General features: G+C 44.1%; 1 protein-coding gene across 1 annotated transcript in view; it reads right to left on the bottom strand.

Moving 5' to 3' along the window:
- The window catches only part of ANXA2 (annexin A2), a 40,930-nt gene extending 34,296 nt beyond the window's left edge, over positions 1 to 6,634 (bottom strand). Inside the window, exon 1 of the mRNA XM_054565340.1 lies at positions 6,579 to 6,634. The gene's annotated coding sequence lies outside the window, so the exon portion shown is untranslated. The remainder of the gene's footprint in view (positions 1 to 6,578) is intronic.
- Between the last annotated feature and the right edge of the window lie 11,575 nt (positions 6,635 to 18,209).

Below are 18,209 nucleotides of genomic sequence, written 5' to 3'. Positions count from 1 at the left end.
TCGTCTCTAGAAGAAATAGTTGGCCTTCCCACTCATGTTCGTTAAAACATTAGCTTAATATAGTATATTTGATTAATGAGATTGTGTCAGTGTGCTGCTACCCCTGAAAGTGGAAAAAGAAAGTCTTGGCAGTGCTCCTGTAGGTTACAAACCCTGGTAACATTCAAGTAATCTATCAGCAAACCCCTAACAAGCACACACTGGCCTCCGCTGCATTAAGGGCTGTGAGAGACACAGGCACAACTGTGAAATGCAGACCCCACCCTGCGGGACCTTCAGCTCTCTTTCCCCCCTCCCCCCAGTGAGAGACCCGAGCGGTCAGCCCAGGGCACCCAGCTGAGGAGCTGGGAGAGACGGGGTCTTTGCCCTTTCCCCTTTACAATGGTTCTCCATTCTAAGAGATGAAGACATCAAGAGAAAGATACAAACAGGAGAAGTGAGGTCAGCTAAGAGCTGAAAGGGTGAGATACTTACCCTTTCAGAAGGGCAATCACCCTGGAAGATTCCAGCCACAGAAACATGGGGGAAAAGCCTGGGGAGGTGGGATGGAGACTGTCCCTGGGTGTCATGAGAACAAGAGAACAGGCTTAACACAAGCCTTGTGGGGGCATAGAATGAAAATTTCTGAATGGTACAAATTTAAGCTTGGAAATACTGGAGGGCCAGAAAGCTAAAGTGATTTATTTCCGATATTCATAGCATCTGTTCACAACATTTGCTCGGAGGCTGAATTTTCTTACTGAAAACAATAGTCCTGCCTTAGTGTACCTATTGTTTTCAATGAAGATGAAATAACACCTAAGTGCACGAGGCCATTCCATTCCCACTGACTCCTCATCCCAGTGTAAAATTTATAAATGCATTTAAAGCAGGGCGAGCACTCTCTTTCTGGCAGGCTGATCTCCAGAACACGGACGTGGCAGTCTGCAGCACTCCTGCCAACGCTTCGGCCTCGCCCAGATCTCTAACTGGTTTCAACGTGAAAAAAAAAAAAAAAATCAGCAAATTCAATCTGTTGATGAGCACCTCTACATACCAGTACCTTCCATTCCCAGAGAAGGGCTGGGTTACTAGACAAGATCATTAAAATGGTCCCTTATCAGGGAAAGTTTTTCCTTTTAAAAAAAAATAGAGAGACTTACTGAAAGAACTACACCCACTTCAAACTGGTTTGAAGTAATTCAGCACTGGGGTGAGAACACTCACTCCACTCCACCCTAACCAAGGAAGCAACAGTTTCCTCTCGCCCTGAAAATATTCATAAATGAGACTGTTAATTGGCTGAAAAAGCTCTTACTCATGTAAAAAGCTAGACATTAATGAAAAACTGTTGGAAAAACAAGTAATTTACAGTCAGCATCAGGACTAGCTTAAAGATAATTTAAGGGTATGTCCTTTTTTTAAAAAAAAAAACACCCCTATAGATCGTTTTGTATATTGTAGTTTCACTTCAAACACATAGTTAGAACCAAAAATACTACAAGTGAAACAGTTTTAACTTCTCTCCAAAAAAGAAAGATAAAACAAAGTTTGCTAAGGGGTTGAAACAAACTAACAAAAAAAGTAAACCTAAAAGTCAACGCTAGAAATAGTAAAAATAAATTCTACTGACATTAACTAAGAATCAGCTCCAGGAAAAGCAAATATATGTGCACAAACGAAAACATGTTGCAACAGAGCTGGTCCGCAGAGCAGAATCTGACTATAATCCAACAGCTTCGCTGACACGCCCACTTTATAGTTTCATTGTAGTGTTGACCCATCACCACAAAACACGTCCCTAGCAACCAGGCTGAATCAATCAGGGACTGGATGACACAAAAGAGGATTTTTAAAACCCAAAGAAGGATAAGGGGTAGAGGGGGGTGGAAGGTTGGGCTTCCCCACCAAAGACCTTACTGAGCAAAATACTAGGTCTAAAGGACCAGACAGTAATTCTAAACCAAAAAGGGGAGAGAAAGAAATGTATAAGCAGAGGTGGGCAGGGAATTCCCCCTGTACTTCACTCCCCAACCCCCGAAGCATTTTTATTTAATAGAACCTTCCTGAAAGCACACACTTTCTCCTTGGTTTTATGGTTCTTAATTAATGCCTGAGTCAGAGGGCTAAGCCATCTCCCGAAATCCTGGAATTCTGCCCAGCGGCCTTGATTACTATACTGAGCAGGAGGGACACACAGCGCTTGCTCTGGCTTGCCCCTTTTGTTGACTGATCTGAATCAATTTTTGTTTGCTACCTACAGACAGGTGGCAGCCTTTTGCTCTCAGAGCCTCTCTGTACACAGTCCTGATATGGGGATGGAGTGGGCGGAAAGAGACCAGCAGGAAGAATGACCTCAGTTGGCAGGAAGCACTTTCAGAGTTGAGAAATCAAGGCCTTCACATCTACAACTCAATTTCTGCGTTTTATGGCCCGTAGATTGTATTTCCAGTGGGGCCGTGCTGCCAACAGAAAAAAATGTCTAAACTCAGCATTCAAGTCTTCCACACTCTAGACTTTACCTACGGATTTGTAAGTATCTCTTACACACATGCACGCACATGCACGCACACCAGCACCCGAATCAGACTGGACTTGTAATTGTTCTCCAGACACACTTATCATTTGTCCTTCTACCTCCAGGCAGGGGTTCTCCTCCCTCCTCCACTAAGAAACTCTCAATCATGATCAGTAAACATCCCCATGAAGGCCTCTGGACACAAAACGCAGTAGTTACCTTTTCCCCTGCCCCTCTCCCTGCTCTGTGTTCCTGCGGCTCTTGGCCTGTCTGAAATCTGAGGTGAGGATGTATTGACGGCCTTCCATTCTACCTGCCCATGGGGTTCCGTGTTACTCAGTCCGGTTTCCTAATGGTTCTCAGCACAGTGCTCAGCACGTACTAGGTGTTCAGTTACAGGTTGGGAGGATTTACACACACCAGGTCTTCCCATATTCTTTTTTCCCTTCTTTTCCAGTGCATTCCCCTTCCTCAATTTTCTTTCTCTCCCTCAGACTGTACATTTCCAATGAAGACGTTCCAGTTCCACACTTTCCGAGCTGGAGCCTTCGATTCCCAGCGTCTGTGCAAGTCTTTACAAAACCTGACCAGCTCACTTGAGGGCAAATTCTTTCTCTTCAGGATATGCAGCCCATCCCCACCCCCGCCCCCGGCTCAGCACCCCACCTCTGTCCTGTCAAGGCCTCTTGGGTCCTTGCTCTGTCCACTGGACACTGTTGAAATGTTACCTACATCTCCTGTGGAAGGAAAGGAAAGGAAGGAGGTGGAAAGGAGGAAGGATCTGAAGAGTGGCCTTGGGACTCTGACTTCCTCTGAGCTGTACGCAAGGAGGCTGGGAGTGGCAGGGAGACAAAGGGCAAGGATCCCCGTCGCAGCCACTCCCGTAAGTCAGAACTTCCCACACCAAGCCTAGGATTAGACTACTTGGATGCTATTGACTTCTAGGGAGACTGAGCTCAGATGGTTTAAAAACTTCCAGGTGTACCCTGAAAAGGAGATTTGGAGGTAATCTCAGGAGAACCACCCAGAGCAAGCCTGGGTATCCCTGACCCCTCCTGGTGACCTGCTCCCCAACAAAGTAGATGGGGACTGCCTCTGGCGATAGGAGAAGGAAAAATACCCCAGACAGTGAATGGGCGGAAGAACTTTTTTTTAAGGGCTGGAATTTCCTCTGAGTTAGCCTAAAACTAGACTAGGGTGTGGTACCAGGGAAAATGAGAAGGGTGGATTCTCATGTTAAAAAAAAAAAAAGAGCATTCCTTTTCTATCAAATTCTCACAATCAAATCCAGAATACAGGTTAAGTTACAATAACGTTTAAGTAACAGTTTCCCTAAATATGATGCTCAGATCCGCAGAACAACTGGGTTAAAGGGACAAGGAACCCCTCCTAAGCTTGGAAACTAACACAGATTTGGGGAAACGTAACATTCAAAATCCAATTACTGTCTACACAGTTCATTTACTTTGTCAATATTGTGTGTTGTGTTCACTGATGTACCCCCAGTGCCTATAACTGTGAGTAGAACAATAGATGCTTAATAAATACTGTGGAATGAATGGATGTTTAAAGCAGCTCCGCAGAGCCTAGGGCTCTGTGACACACCCACCCTCAGTGAAAAAAGGCCAGAGCCCCACACAAGCAGAATGAGAACAAAGGCTCATGAAAGTGTTTTGGCGCCAGAGTCGAGGCCCAGTGTTGCAGGAAGAGCCTACAGACCTCAAAATCAATAACAATTATAGAAAGATATCTACCTTGCCAGAAAAACTACTTAAATCAGAAATTAATCAGGAGACTAATGGCCAGGACTACTGGCCTGACGTCAATCAATACAGCACTTTAATAGCTCAGACACAGGATGTTAAGTACTGAGACGCCAATCCAAGACCAAGCTCCTGATCAAAGTCAGTGAGTCAGCAATATTTCTTGCGCATTTACACAAAACAGGTCATTTGGGACTGCAAGAAATTACAAACTCCGGTGGTCTCCAAATCATAAACCCCCAACGGAAAAAAAAAAAAACACACACTGATGGTCACACCCTTTCACTGCAGAGGCGATGGATAATTCTGGAGAAACTCTCAAAGCTTTTAGAGAACAGACAGACTTCGGAGAAGGGAAGAAAGTGCTAAGAGGGAATGTCTTAACACCATTCGCCTCTCTGAACTTGGCCTCATCTGAAATCTTCCTTCCCACTGCCTGAATATTATATTACGTGGCTCCTTGATTCCACAGTCTCGAATTTTAAAAATTACAGATCTGTTCAGGTAACAAGTTTTTCTTGTTTTTAAAATAACTCCTCTGGATCGCTGAAGATTTTCAGGCCACCAACCAATCCTGAAGTTGAATATCAATGCATATAAATGAATAGATTCAATTTGCTAATCTCTAGCTGGGTGTTAGGGACACCGAAGTAGGAAGGAGGAGGGAATGCAGAAGTGGATAAGCTTGGATGGCTTTTGTAAGTTGTCAAGAAAAAAGGTCTCTAAGGAGGCAGGAGGAATGCAGAGAAAAGTGGAGGGTGGAGGGAGGGCAAAGACGTAATTTTCTAATTAAAATAAGTTAATCTGGATCAACTTCAAAACTAATAAAAGTTCCAAAAATAAATACTTCAGTCGTTTACTCTTCCTACCCACACACCCTCCCTTACCCTTCCTCCTTTCCTCCCCCCCACCCCCACCCCCCAAATTAGTCCTGTAATGTTAGTCCTTAGAAACCAGTGCATGGAAGCAGGGGTTCGGGACCAGCCTAGGAACCGAAGCGCCTCCTCTAACCCTGTTTCAGTGGGAAAGCGCACTGTTTTCCAAACCACCAAGTTCCAGGCAGGCACAGTGGCACCCACTTTTGAACAGAATCCGCCTGAATTCAGGGACCCAGGTTCCTGTGTTCCATAACTTACTGCTCTTGGAAAAGACCCAGCGCGCACCCATAAGGCCACACTGCTCTTTTACACACAAATTCAGAATACCGAACGCTTTAAAATGGCAACTCTGAACATACAAGTGATACTTCACAATTGCCTGGCACTTAATGTTTTCAGTATGCTTTACATATTTATTTTTGAATGAACATTTTTTTTGAAAGTTTCGGTAATAACCTTATGTGAATGGAGGTTAAAAAAAAAAGGGGATCCTTACACCACTTTCGTAGGTAAGGAAATTGATGTTCCCCTCCGACGTCGTCCACGGTCAGCTGACGGAATCCAGCCCTCCCGCTCCGGGCACCGGGACCCACTCCACCGAGCTGCCGGGAGAGGCCCGCGGCCACACCCTTTTCTGTACCCTCAGTCCCTGACTCACTGTGGCATCACGGTGACAACCCTCCCCACTGAACCCCGGGGGAGACACTTCCTTCCTGATTCAAAAGGGGTCAACCAAGTGGGAAACTCTCCAGATACAAGGAAATCAGAAGTTGCTTTCTTGCAAGATAACCTAGACAAAGGAGAATAAGCTGAGGTTTTTTTCCTTTTGCTTTGGGGACTGAGGTTGCTACTAAATGTTCTCACTCTTCTCCCCCTCTCCCCTCCCCCCGACCCCGCTTCTCTCCAGCAGGTCGGTTCAAGTTCCACAAATGCGCATTTGTTTCAAGTAAAGTAAACTTGTAAAAGATGGGGATTACTTTCTAAACGGCCGTAAAGCTTTTGTGAAATGTGCAGGTAAATGCCCCGGGGGACTGCTCCGCTCGGGACGCGCGGCTCCCGGGGCGGCCACACCCTGCCCCCCACCTTGCCCGCGCCTAGAGCGTCTGGAATGCGGGGCCTCCCTCTGCACCCCTCCCCTGCGCCGCCTCTCCGGGCTTCCTGGGAGCACTTTGGAGGTTGCACGACCCCCTCTCTCCCACCCTGCACCCCAACGCGGAGCACAACTGGCCGCCCTTACTCCAGCCGGGACCACCTTACCGCTGCGACCCCTTCCCGCAGAACCCTGTGCGAACCGCCCCCCAGCCCCTCCCTCAGATGGCCTACAGGGTCCCCGTCGCCCTAACTTCTCTTTGCAAGGCCGTCTTCTTCCCGGCCTCTCCGCGCCCCGCTAGCACAGCGGCCCCCAGGCCATAGCGGGAGGGCAGGGCGCGCCCCGCTTACCTGGGCCGGGCGCTGAGAGCTGTGAGTGTCCCCAGATGCAGAGCGCAGCCAGCAGGCCTGGGTGGGGCTTTTATAGCAACGACATCCTCACGGTGCGGGCGAGGCCCGCCCCGCCCCGCCCCGCCCCGCCCCGCCCCGCCTCCCCCTTCCCCTCGTCCGCTCCCACCCCGGCCGTGGTGACTCACCGTCCCCGACCCGCTCGCCAGGAGGGCCCGCCCCGCCCTGGAACGTTCCCCGAGCTGGGACCCGGCGGAGCGGCCCCCGGTCCCGCCCTCCATGTAGGCGCCCCGAGGCTTCCTCGAGGGCCGCCAGCCTCGTTTCTTCCTCCCTTCTTCATTTTACTTCTGGAGCGCCACGTGGCGTTCTCAGCTCCGGTTTAAATTAATAAATGAGCAAGACTTTAGTAGACTCTGAACTTGGTTAAGTCACTTTATTTTTTTTGGCATCGATGCAATGGAAGGAAAAATTGATCCAAAAAACCTAAGTCGTGATTCCCCGGATCTGGGACCACTGGCATCGTGCTCCCCCATGACCGTCTGCAAATTTACTAGCTTAATCTCTGGCCAGCAGTTCCCAGGAGGAGGGCGGGGAGGGCGATCCTTCGGCTCCTGCCCCGCCAAGACTCCGAGCTTGCAGGGAGGCCGGAGCCAGGATTGGGGAGGGGGAGCAGAAGCCAGGAGCCAGATCCCAGCCCTCTGCTGCCCCGGGAGGCGCCCTTTCCCTGGGAGAGCTCTGCTCTGCTTCTGGGAGAGACTCTGGGGCCCGGACTCAGCACTCTGCGCCGGGCAGCTCTGGGCGTCTTTGTGGCAGGCCTTCCTGGGCTGGGTGGGGCGGGTGGCTTTGAACCTCCAGTTCCAACAAAGAAGTCTCCTCTCTCCCTTCTTTCACAACGGTCGTTTTTTCTCAGCTGCTTAGGCAGTTCCCTCTCTTGGTTTTGCTCAGTTTCTCTCTCATTTCTTCCCTGCTTTGCTTTCCACAGGGGCAACATGTGAGCAAACATGTTTTCGCGTGTGACTGCGCAAATACTGGACTCAAACCTCAAACAGGAATGTTTTGCTAAGAATCCCAAAGACCTCTCTCACTGGGGTGCCTTTGAATTGCCTCCTTTGACACTCCCTGCAGCTCTTTCTCCTCGTGGTAATGCTTCTGTATCCAAATCTCCCATCTATTTTAACGTTCATTTTTACTTTCCAGTTGAGTGCCATTACACTCCTGGGTTTCAAAAATGATAGCAAGGCAAAAGACGTCCGTTGTCATGCCAGTTAGCTGCACAGTCCAGGCCAAAAATGGGGTCTCAGGACACTCAGCACGGAGCTCACTGTTACCGTGTTCATTCACTTGGAAGGATAAGACCTACCAGAAGGACAAATAGAAAATAGAGCAATTGTTCTGATACAATTTCTGATTTACACTTATAGTTCTTCAGTTTAGTCCAGAAGCCTAAACCGTATTTATTTGCCTGCTCCCCTGAATATTTTGGGACGGACAGTAATGGTTGGACAGGATTCTGCCACCTTTTTCTACTCCGGTAGGCAGATCCCACCGCCTCTTCCTCCTTCCTAATTGTGCTGTGATTGGCCCTCTACAGATTTAAATCATACCATGTGGAATACATAAAAGCCACCAAGTATACAAAAAAAAAAAAAAAAAAAGTTTTTGCTTATCTTTGGCATCCAGCAGATCCAAACAAAGAGATCTGTGCAATAATCAGACTTTGCTTCATGCTACAGAACTTACACTGGTGTTATTATAAAAAGAAGTAATTAGAAGCCATGGTTTAGAAATATCTGAGGAATGTGGGGCCCATTCTGCTAGTACAAAAGAACTTATAAATCTCTTAGTGCAAAGATCCTCTTTTTTCTTTCTTCTCCCCCTGTGGCTGAGGAGAATGTTCACTACAACAGATCTCATACTTTGTCTGCTGTTATGCATCCACACTGTCCTCTAAGGCCTCAGAGATGTTTTGTTCACACTTTACTGTACCTCCACATCTAATAGTGCCTAGGTAGAAATGGCAAGCGCACACTAAAGATTATAGAATGATAGAATTATTCACCCTGTAATAGAATGTCAGAGCAGAAAGAGGCCTTAAGAGATTAATTTGCCTGATTCTAGATTTTGATACATGAAGGAAGTAACTGGAGCACAAATAAAGTCTCCTGCCCAGTCCAGAGATTAAATATTACACTCAAGTTACTTGTGGCAATGTAACAGGTTACCCTCGAAACTTAGCGGTTAAAACATAACTATTTATTTGCTCTTACCTTTACAATTTGAACAGGACTCAGTGGGGCTAGCTTGGCTCTGTTCCGTGTGATGCTGGGTGGGGCAGAACTGTGAGAAATAAATTTCTGTTATTTATAAGCCATGCAGTCTACAGTAGCTTATTGTAGCAGCCCAAATGGACGAAGACACAATGTAGTATTATAGTCTCCAAAGAAGACCACAGTATTTCCCATCCCATATGCTCTTCTAGAACTTCGTCACTTCCCCATCAAAAGGAGTAAATGCCTATTCCCCTTGAACTTCATGACCCATTTGGAATTATTTGACCAACAGATTACATTAGAAGTGATGCTGTGACTTCTGGGGCTAGATCATGAATGCATTTCTATCTTGTTTACTTGGGACACGTGCCTGGGAATTCAGCCACCATGCCATGAGGAAGCACAAATAGCCTGTGGAGAGGAACCAATGTCCTCAACGGACAGGCAGGACAACAAGCCAGCTACGTAAGCCACCTTGAAAGTGGACCATCCAACCTCCTGCTGAGCCACCCCAACTGAAGCTGCATAGAGCAAAGACGTCCCCCCAGCTCTGTCCAAACTGCACACTAGTAAACACAACAAATTCTTACTGTTGTTATAAGAAACTAAATTTTGAGGTGGTTAGTTCTGTAGCAATGTAAAACTGAAACAGTTGTCATGAGAGGAAAATATAAACGTGCATTAAAAGGCTCAGGTTATGTTTCTATAATCATAATTATGCAAACAATGTGTATATGTATGTAAAGAATGAAAGATATTTTTCATAGCAGGAAATAGGTACTATTTAAACCTGAAAAATTAGAAAATACTGACATGCTATTTAGAAATATAGGATCTGGCAGAAGTAATGCCAGCATGAGTGTGGTTGGTAGGGTAAGAATATGGGTGTAATAATTTATAGTTTTAATTTTAACATTTCACCTGAAATGTCAATGTGCTTGAGTGTGATATTGTTATGTTACAGAATTACAGTTATGATTTTATAATAAAAGATTTTGTAATAAAAACAGGACATTATTTGTGCAGGACTCTGTGTATTGGTGAATCAACATAAAAATTAGCTACAAGTGTTGAAAATATTTGGCTTAGGAGAGCAGAAATGTGGGTATTGTGGATGAGGGTAAGTAACTGCTATCTGGGAGTGTGTGCTTGTGTGTTGTGTGTGGGTGTGTTTGTAACCTATGATAGAAAGTACAAATTTCCCACTCAATATATATTCTCCTTTTTTTCTTAGCAACAAACTCAGTTTGTTTTTTAAGTGGACAGCAATGTACTCAGCAAAAAATATTACAGTTTTCAGCTTCTTTTGGAATTAGATGTGTCCATTTAACTAAATTCTGGGCAAGAAGAAGCCAGTGAAAGTTATCGGGTAGTTTCAATAAAACCACTTTAAGAGAAAACAGTTGACATGGTCCGCCTCCTCCCCATCCCTCCTTTTTTCCCCTACTTTCTTTGCATATTAATGTGATGGCTGGAGCTCTTTCTGTTACCATGGACTTTGAAGAAAATTGGAAAATGGAAAGTAGGCACTGAGGATGGAAAACAAAAACTGGAGGGTGAAAACAAAAGCACTGGAAAAAAAGTTCGGAGGAAACTTGCCTGTTTCCCTGACGAGTGGGAAACCATCAATTCAGTCTTGGACTGCTTTCTTTTAGATTTCTTTTATATAAAAGAGAAATACATTTCTATCTGCCCAGGCGGGGTAGTTCAGTCTTTCAGAGCGTCGTCCCCATACAGCATGGTCGTGGGTTTGATCCCCGGTGAGGGCACATGCAGGAAGCAGCCAATGAATGCATGAATAAGTGGAACAACAAAATCGGTGTTATTTTTTTTTTCTCTCTCTCTCCCTCTCTCTCTAAAATTAATTGAGAAAATACATCTCTACCTTATTTAAGTCACTTATTTCCAGGCTCTGTTACTAACAAACTTAACTCTGATTATATACACCATTATATGGAATTCTTGTGTACATATTAGGTGTTTAAAACTATTCACTCATATAACTTAGTTAAAGATAAAAGTTAAAAGAAGGAAAGAAAGGAAGCAAGGGAGGGAGAGGCAAATCAGAGAGACTGAGCGAGTGAGCACAGACAGGACTTTGCACTGATCCAGTCCAGGGTTCTTGTTCGGGTTCTGCTCCTTCCTGGCCCAGGGGAACTTAGAAAACCTCAGTTTCCCCCTTTGTGATATTGCAGGACTGTTGTAAAGAGTAGACAATGCATAAAAAGCATCCAGTGGGTGTTGAAGCAACAGTGGTTATTTTGTTGGCTCTTCGGGTCTTTCCAGCATCTAGGCTTGCTGAACTCGGAGGGGGATTTCACTAAACTCTTGTTGAGTTAAGGTGTCAGGACCCTAATCACACAGGGTGCTCTTGGTGTGGACAAAGCACAATTTCTATTTTCAGGGAAACAAGTGCAGCGACCCCAGCTTCCCTGTCCCAGCTGTAACAGATACTTTGGGTCTCAATCCATGCTCTACAAGGCATCCAGAATTATCTTTCTAAGACATAGTTCTGATTATATGACCCCTCCTGGGAACTCTTTCTCTGGGGTCTGACCTACCTGATAACCTTATTTCCCACATTTTCCCCCTTCCCCCCACTATGTGCCGCGGCCAAGCGCATTCAAGTTCCAGGCCTCTTTCCACGCTGCTTCCGGGCCTGGAGTGCCTTTCCCATTTCCCTCAATGGTGAACTTGGAAGGCCTCATCCTTCAAGCCTTAGAGAAAATATTGATACTATTTTCTCATGAAGAGAGCCTTTCCCAAGTCCTTCAGGCAGACTTGGCTCTAATCTGTTTCTCTTTGCATTTTTTATATACCTCTTTTCTCTCAGTTGTCACCTTACATTTTTATAAAGGGTCCAGTAGAAGTGACGCCTGCTTGAGCATGGCTGGTAGGGTGATCATATGGGTGTGATAATTTACAGTTTTAATTTGAACATTTCACCTAAAATATCATATGGTGTGCTTGAGTGTGATATTGTTATGTTATGGAATTACAGGCTTATGATTTTGTAATTAAAAAGGGGCGTTATTTGTGCCGGGCCCTGTATTTTATTTATTGGTCTCTGCAACTAGGCATTTTCTTGTTTCCTATTGTGGAGGCATTGTCCTACCCAGAATCTGTTATTATTGGATTTCTCTCCATAAATGCGTTACTTTGCCCTCATTCCTATTTGCACTTACCTGACAAAAATTAAAAGGTTGATAATACCCAGTGTGGTTGGAAGTGGATGAATGAAGAATTCTCACATGCCCTTGGTGGGAAGGCAATGAAGTAGTATCTATCAGTGTTTAAAATGTCCATGCCCTTTGATTCAGTGATTTTACTTCCAGAAAGCTATCCTTTTCAGGATATGAAAGGACATGTATGTGTCATACATGATCACAACAGTAAGTGTTCATCAGTGAGGCTAAGTGAAAATTAATTATGGAAAAATCTATATGATGGGCTGAAGCTGCTCAGAAGAATGGGATACATCAACATGTTCTTACAGGGACAGGATTCAAAAGCACAGTGTTAGATGGATGACAAGCAGAATGTGAGCTAGACTGGGTCTTGTTGGCGCAGTAAGTGACAATACTGATATAAAAATGATTATGAAAATGAATTCGGCGAAGAATGCCCACCCCATCGTGATCGCTCTTATATTCCCTGGCTGGGCTATCGGGATGCTTTCTGAACTATCAGCATCTTAGTTCTTACCTCTACACATTTGATTGCACTATTACTGTTTTTCAAGTCAGGAGATGACTACTTCAAACTCTACCAGCCTCTATTGTGTCTTTAAGCAGCATTTTTCCACATAATGTTGCACAAAAATCTATGTACAAATACTTAGATGCTCAATGGCTGCTATTAGTGGAAAAACCCTAATTCTGTAATAAAATAGATATCTCTCAGTTGTAAGCATTTGCTCAAAAGAGGACAGTATCTTACATAAAATGCGTAGTGAGTATGAAAACACCCATACAAAGATAGCTACACTTTGAATGTTTTTACCTTTATTGAATGTCCACTAGATGCATTTGAGAGTTTTGAATATTTTAAAACATGGAAGACCTTATGTTGGCTGAGTAAAAAATACAACAAAACAATTAGACTAATATGACTAATTTTATTTTATTTATATTAATGGTTATGTACATTTACATATTATGTTGGTGTATACATTTATATACACATATATACAAATATATGGAAGTATATACACCAAACTGATATTAATTTGGGGTAAGAAGAAAATTGGTATATTTATATAAAGGAAAATATTTACTTTTTATTATATACATTTTTATATTATTTGAGTTTTGTTAATAATGAATATATGCTAGTTCTATAATTGTAAACAGTTGAAAAAAGACATATAGCTAATAGAAAGAGGGCTTCCTTCTCACAAATTAAGATTATGACAGCACATGCCAGGCTTTGGGGAAAACTTTAATTTTTTTGATGGTATTTTTCTTATATATTCTATAATACACAAGTAAAAACTGTGGAGGAGCCCTGGTGAGGTGGCTCAGTTGGTTGGAACATGATTCATACACTGTAGAGTTGTGGGTTCAAACCCTGGTCAGGGCACATACCTGGGCTGCAGGTTCTTTCCCCGATCAAGGTGCATGGTGAGGAGTGGGGGCAACTGATCGATGTTATTTTCACATCAGTGTTTCTCTCCCCCCGGCCCCACTCTCTAGAATCAGTGAACATATCCTTGGGTGAGGATTAAAAACAAAACCAACCAACCAACAAACAAAAAAAAAAAACTACAGAGGAAATGTTGTATATCATAGCACCCTCTCCGGACAAAGAAAATGCTCAAGTTTCATTTGGTTTTGATTCCTCCAATAATACTCTATGATAATGCAACCTAGGTGCCAGCAAATCTTACATGGTTCATATAATGTTTGAAAGAAAAAGTTTGATAAGCAAATTAATATAATACGTAACTTTTTGCAGTTTATGGGAAGGGTTATAGCCCCAGATGCTAGAGTCGGCGCAGGACCGCTGTGAGAGGACATCGGGAACTCAGGTAGAGCTGAGCTAAGTACCAAGGGAGGATGCAAGGGCACTACCATTTGTTAAAAATTCCAAAGAACAAGAGCAGAGTTTGAACAGCAGATGAAGCCAAGTTTCTGCAGCTGGAACAATACAGAAGCCAAGTAGGAGGGAAGCAAGGAAAATGGAGGTGAGGCTGCAGGAGGGACTGCAGCATCCTTGTCTCTGTGGCTCAAGGGCAAGTGATGCTTGAGGGTCAAGCTTGGTTGACATGAGGTGAACATGGATGCTAAGTCATCTTTGCCATTTCTTCAAAGAACAACACATTAGAGGAAAACAGGAAGGAGGAGGAGAAGACAATGGTGGAGGGGGATGCTATGTTACTGTGACAGAGAAATAGATCAATGGGCACTTCTGACCTAGGCAGTCCTATAATCTCTTAACATCTCCATCTGAGTTTCTCTGTGAGGGAACTGGACAGTTTAGCCCAGATCATCTGTAAGGGCCTTGCTAGCTCTTGAATTGGTAAGGTCTTCCTTCCTGAAAACAATCTCAGATTTTATAAGACTTAGTTAAAACAGCCATTGAAAGGTTCATAATCCAACTTCATTACTCAGGCAGTAGAATTTGAGTTAAACTCCTTTAACACTTTGGTATCCGGTTTTCCTGGGACCCTTGGTGAGCATTTCTCATTATTTTCAGTAGGGTGGATCTCAAGGTTATGCTAGAAGCAAACAACAAACAGTTGGGTGAGCTGCTCTAATCAGCTCTGGTTGCAGCTTTTTTTTTCTTTTTTCTTTTCAAATGAGAGGTTAGTCTTCCCCAAATCCCACTGATCCAGCCACTCCCTAATCTGGAGAGGAACCAGATGATTTCACTGGTCTTTCCCATCTCTGGTTTCTATGATTCATCAGTTATAGCAACTAGGGTGGGGTAAATAGAAACACAGCTCTAGTATGCAGGTTATGTTGGGGCTCAGAGGAAGGGATCTAAGGAAAACTGTTAAGATTGTAAAAAAAGAAAAGAAAAAGAAAAAAATATAACTTGCAATACTCCTAACTCAGAAATATTCTCTAAAGGGTCTCTCTGTTTCCAGTGCCTCCTGTCTTTTCTTCAATTCTCAATTACATGAACTTTTTTATTTTGCAAGTGTTTTACAAATATTTTTTCTGTGAAATTGGTAAAATGCTTCTCCTAATACAGATGGAAGCCTAGCTGGTTTTGATCATCTATATCCCTGAAGAAGCTGCCCGTATCTGACTATAAAAATCAAGGAACTCTCAAGACAAATTCATTTAATTTAACAAACACGGAGCACCCACTCTACGCTAGGCCCTAGGGCAGGACCAGGAAAAAAACACAGTAACTCCAACCTTAAGGCCTAGTGGAGGCAAGTAAATAATTATAATTTGACAAATGCATCAGAAATCAAATCAAAGGGCTAGTGGAACCCAGTAAGAGAATGACAAATCTGTCAGGAGCGGTTCGCCAAGGCATTCCATGTTGGCCTGTGCAGTCACAGTTACTCATGGCTATTTGAAGTCATTGTGTAACCTCAAAAGAGGAAATGTAACATACCAATGTATTCAATATCCAGAGGGAGTGTCATTGTGGAGAGGTGAGGCTGTTAATTTTTAAACGAAACATTCTAGTATAAAAAAAACAGGCAAAGAGGATTAGCCACTAGAAAAGATATACATATGTTTCTTTAATGCCACCATTATGAAAATTGTCAAAATATTTTTGGAACTCCTCTACTTAAGTGTTACCCTAAGAGCCTCAGGCAAATCCTGGTGACTTAAGAAGAGTTTTGAGGAACATTTAAAGGTCATTCTCAGCCAAGGCTCATGACTAAAAGGCCAAAGGGTAGAAGGAGGAAAGTATATTGGTAACTGGGGTTAAAAATACATGAAGCCATGTGTTCAGACCCTCATTTGACTACGTCGTTTCATGGACTTGGCAGTATTAATTTTCTAGTTTTAAGGAAATTCGATCATTCTGATATGTGGTCTGAAGTGGATAGCTATCAGTCCAGTAAAACTCTGAGTTCCTGAGATACTGAATATTCAAAATCATGTAATGCGATTCCAAAGTAATTCTTTGTTTTGGTGAGACTATCCAAAAATAGACTGGATTGAAATGGAATCTTTAGTAATAACATACCTATGCTTGAGGTACTTACACACCAAAATGAGTCTCCAAAACCAATACTCCCATGGCCAAGTTGGTTGAAATTCCCAATAAATGACATCAGCCTCCTGTAGGTCACCATCAAAATGGATTCAGTTAACACCATCAGCCCCTTTCTTTTTCCAGAGCCAGTGGCAGTCTCGTGGGCATTCCAGAGAGCGGGAACAGACTTAGACACGACCCCAGACAGCCAGAGGGGAAAGGCGGCTCAGAGTCAGCGGATGCAGAGTCGCTCCGAGACCTCTCCCAGCCTGTCCTCTCGAAGGCTGCCCACTTCCCTGCATCTGCAGTGTTCTTCCTGCAAAAACCAAAATCATCCTCAGAACCGTTAACATTGCTTGCTCATCTTCTCACAAGTTAGTCTGTTCGTACGTGATGCACATGATAAAATCATCTGCCTTGCAGCGTTGTAAGAAAATACATGAAGTGTTCATACCAAGGATATGAAACTGAAAAGGAACGGCTGAGCCCCATGGGCTGGCGGTGCTGGGCTCCACGTTACCGTCTTGTTTAACTGGTTAAGCCACATTTTCTCTTTCAAGGAGGTAGTATACATTTTAAACATTTGAATATTAACATAAATATCACACAAACATTAAAAAGTTTTCAGGAAGAGCTCATGGCATGACTTACTTTGACCCTCAAGCTCCTCAGTGGCGGGCACCTCGGGTTTCAGGTTGGGCCTGTGGGTTCGGCTGCCGGCTCACCTCCTTTTCCTCTCCTGTACTCCGGAGTGCCAGTTTTAAAAGGTTACAAGAGAGGCCCACCCGGTCACAATAGCATTTAGAGTTAACCATCCTAAGTGACTTTTTTGAGAGGATATCAACATCCCCCCCATCCAACCACCACGCAGATTTAGGATCCACTTTCAAATAATATATTTGGAGTTTAATTCCCCAAAGAATTATTTTTGCAGATACCAGTCCTCTATCTGGCTTTGGGCTGCAGAGGAAGGAGAGGCGTCTGACCCAGCCTGTGTGAGGATCTGCCGTACTTGTCCAACCCCTATTAAGTCCAACTCCAGTAGACTGAAGATCTCATTTCATTCCCACCAACGGCAGATGTACTTGATAATGCAGAAACAAAGATGACAGATTATCAAATGAGACTGATGACTACAGGTTTTTGTTTAGGTTGAAAAATAACCTCCACTGATCTCCCTGCCTTTCGACTTTCCTAACTTCCATTCTGCCCCCCAGATTTGTCCTACATGTTATAGTCATGCTTTCCATTATACAGTTTTAACCGTGCCGCCCACCTCTGCTGCCAAACCCATTAAAAAACTTTTAGACAACACCTCCGGTCTCTAATAGGGCACCCAGGACCTTTTATTGAGAAGTTCTCCCCAGCACACTTGGTTAGACCCCTTTGGGTCCCTTCACAACAGGCACCCTGCCCAGGTCTCAGCCACCTGGGATGACCTGCTCTTTCAATGTGCTATGCGTGCCTGCTCCTCTGCAACATTGATTGAAACGCTCCTTCCGGTCTGGCAAACTCCCTTCACGTTTTAGCTCAAATGACATCTCTCATTGATTTAACCTCACACTACTTCACACTTACACAGTGAGTTGCAGTTTAAAAAGATCTTTGATATCCATTATTTATCGGAAGGCCACTAGAGCCTGTAGATGTAGAATGTGCTGGGAAGGCATACATATCTGAATTTTACAGATGAAAAGACCTCTCAGTTCAAAGAGGGGAGAGATGATGGAGTTGAGACTCTAACACAGCGCTCACCCTCAACCTCCCTACCCCCAACGCCTCTTCCAACAAGTTCCAACTCTGGGCTGGCTCCTTCTAAGACCCAGCCTCTCACACTTCCCCTCAAGTTGCAGCTGACAGTCTTAACATTCTGAAGACTTCTGCGGGATGTGAATTAACTCAAGCATGGGCTCCAGGGAGGCGGAAGGCTCGACAGCAAACTCAGCACTCCCTTGTATGCAGAATGACATTTCGGCCTCAGGCACTTACTAAGTTACACAGTCCTTGCACCTTAAGAGTAAAAGTTTTCAGGCACTAGAGTGTAGCATTAAAAAAAGCCAAACTGAATTAGGGAATGGCCTACCACTTTATTAGCCTCCCAACATGTGCACACATATACCGAGACCTTCAAGCCTAATGCACTGTGATTTCGCAGTTTTCTTCACCCTCTTCCTGAACTCAAAAGAACTCATTGTGC

The sequence above is a fragment of the Pteronotus mesoamericanus genome, unplaced genomic scaffold (assembly GCF_021234165.1).
Source record: "Pteronotus mesoamericanus isolate MK-2021 breed Mesoamerican mustached bat unplaced genomic scaffold, CSHL_Meso_final contig_164, whole genome shotgun sequence".
Lineage (NCBI taxonomy): Eukaryota > Metazoa > Chordata > Mammalia > Chiroptera > Mormoopidae > Pteronotus > Pteronotus mesoamericanus.
This window is presented reverse-complemented; position numbering and strand designations above follow the sequence as displayed.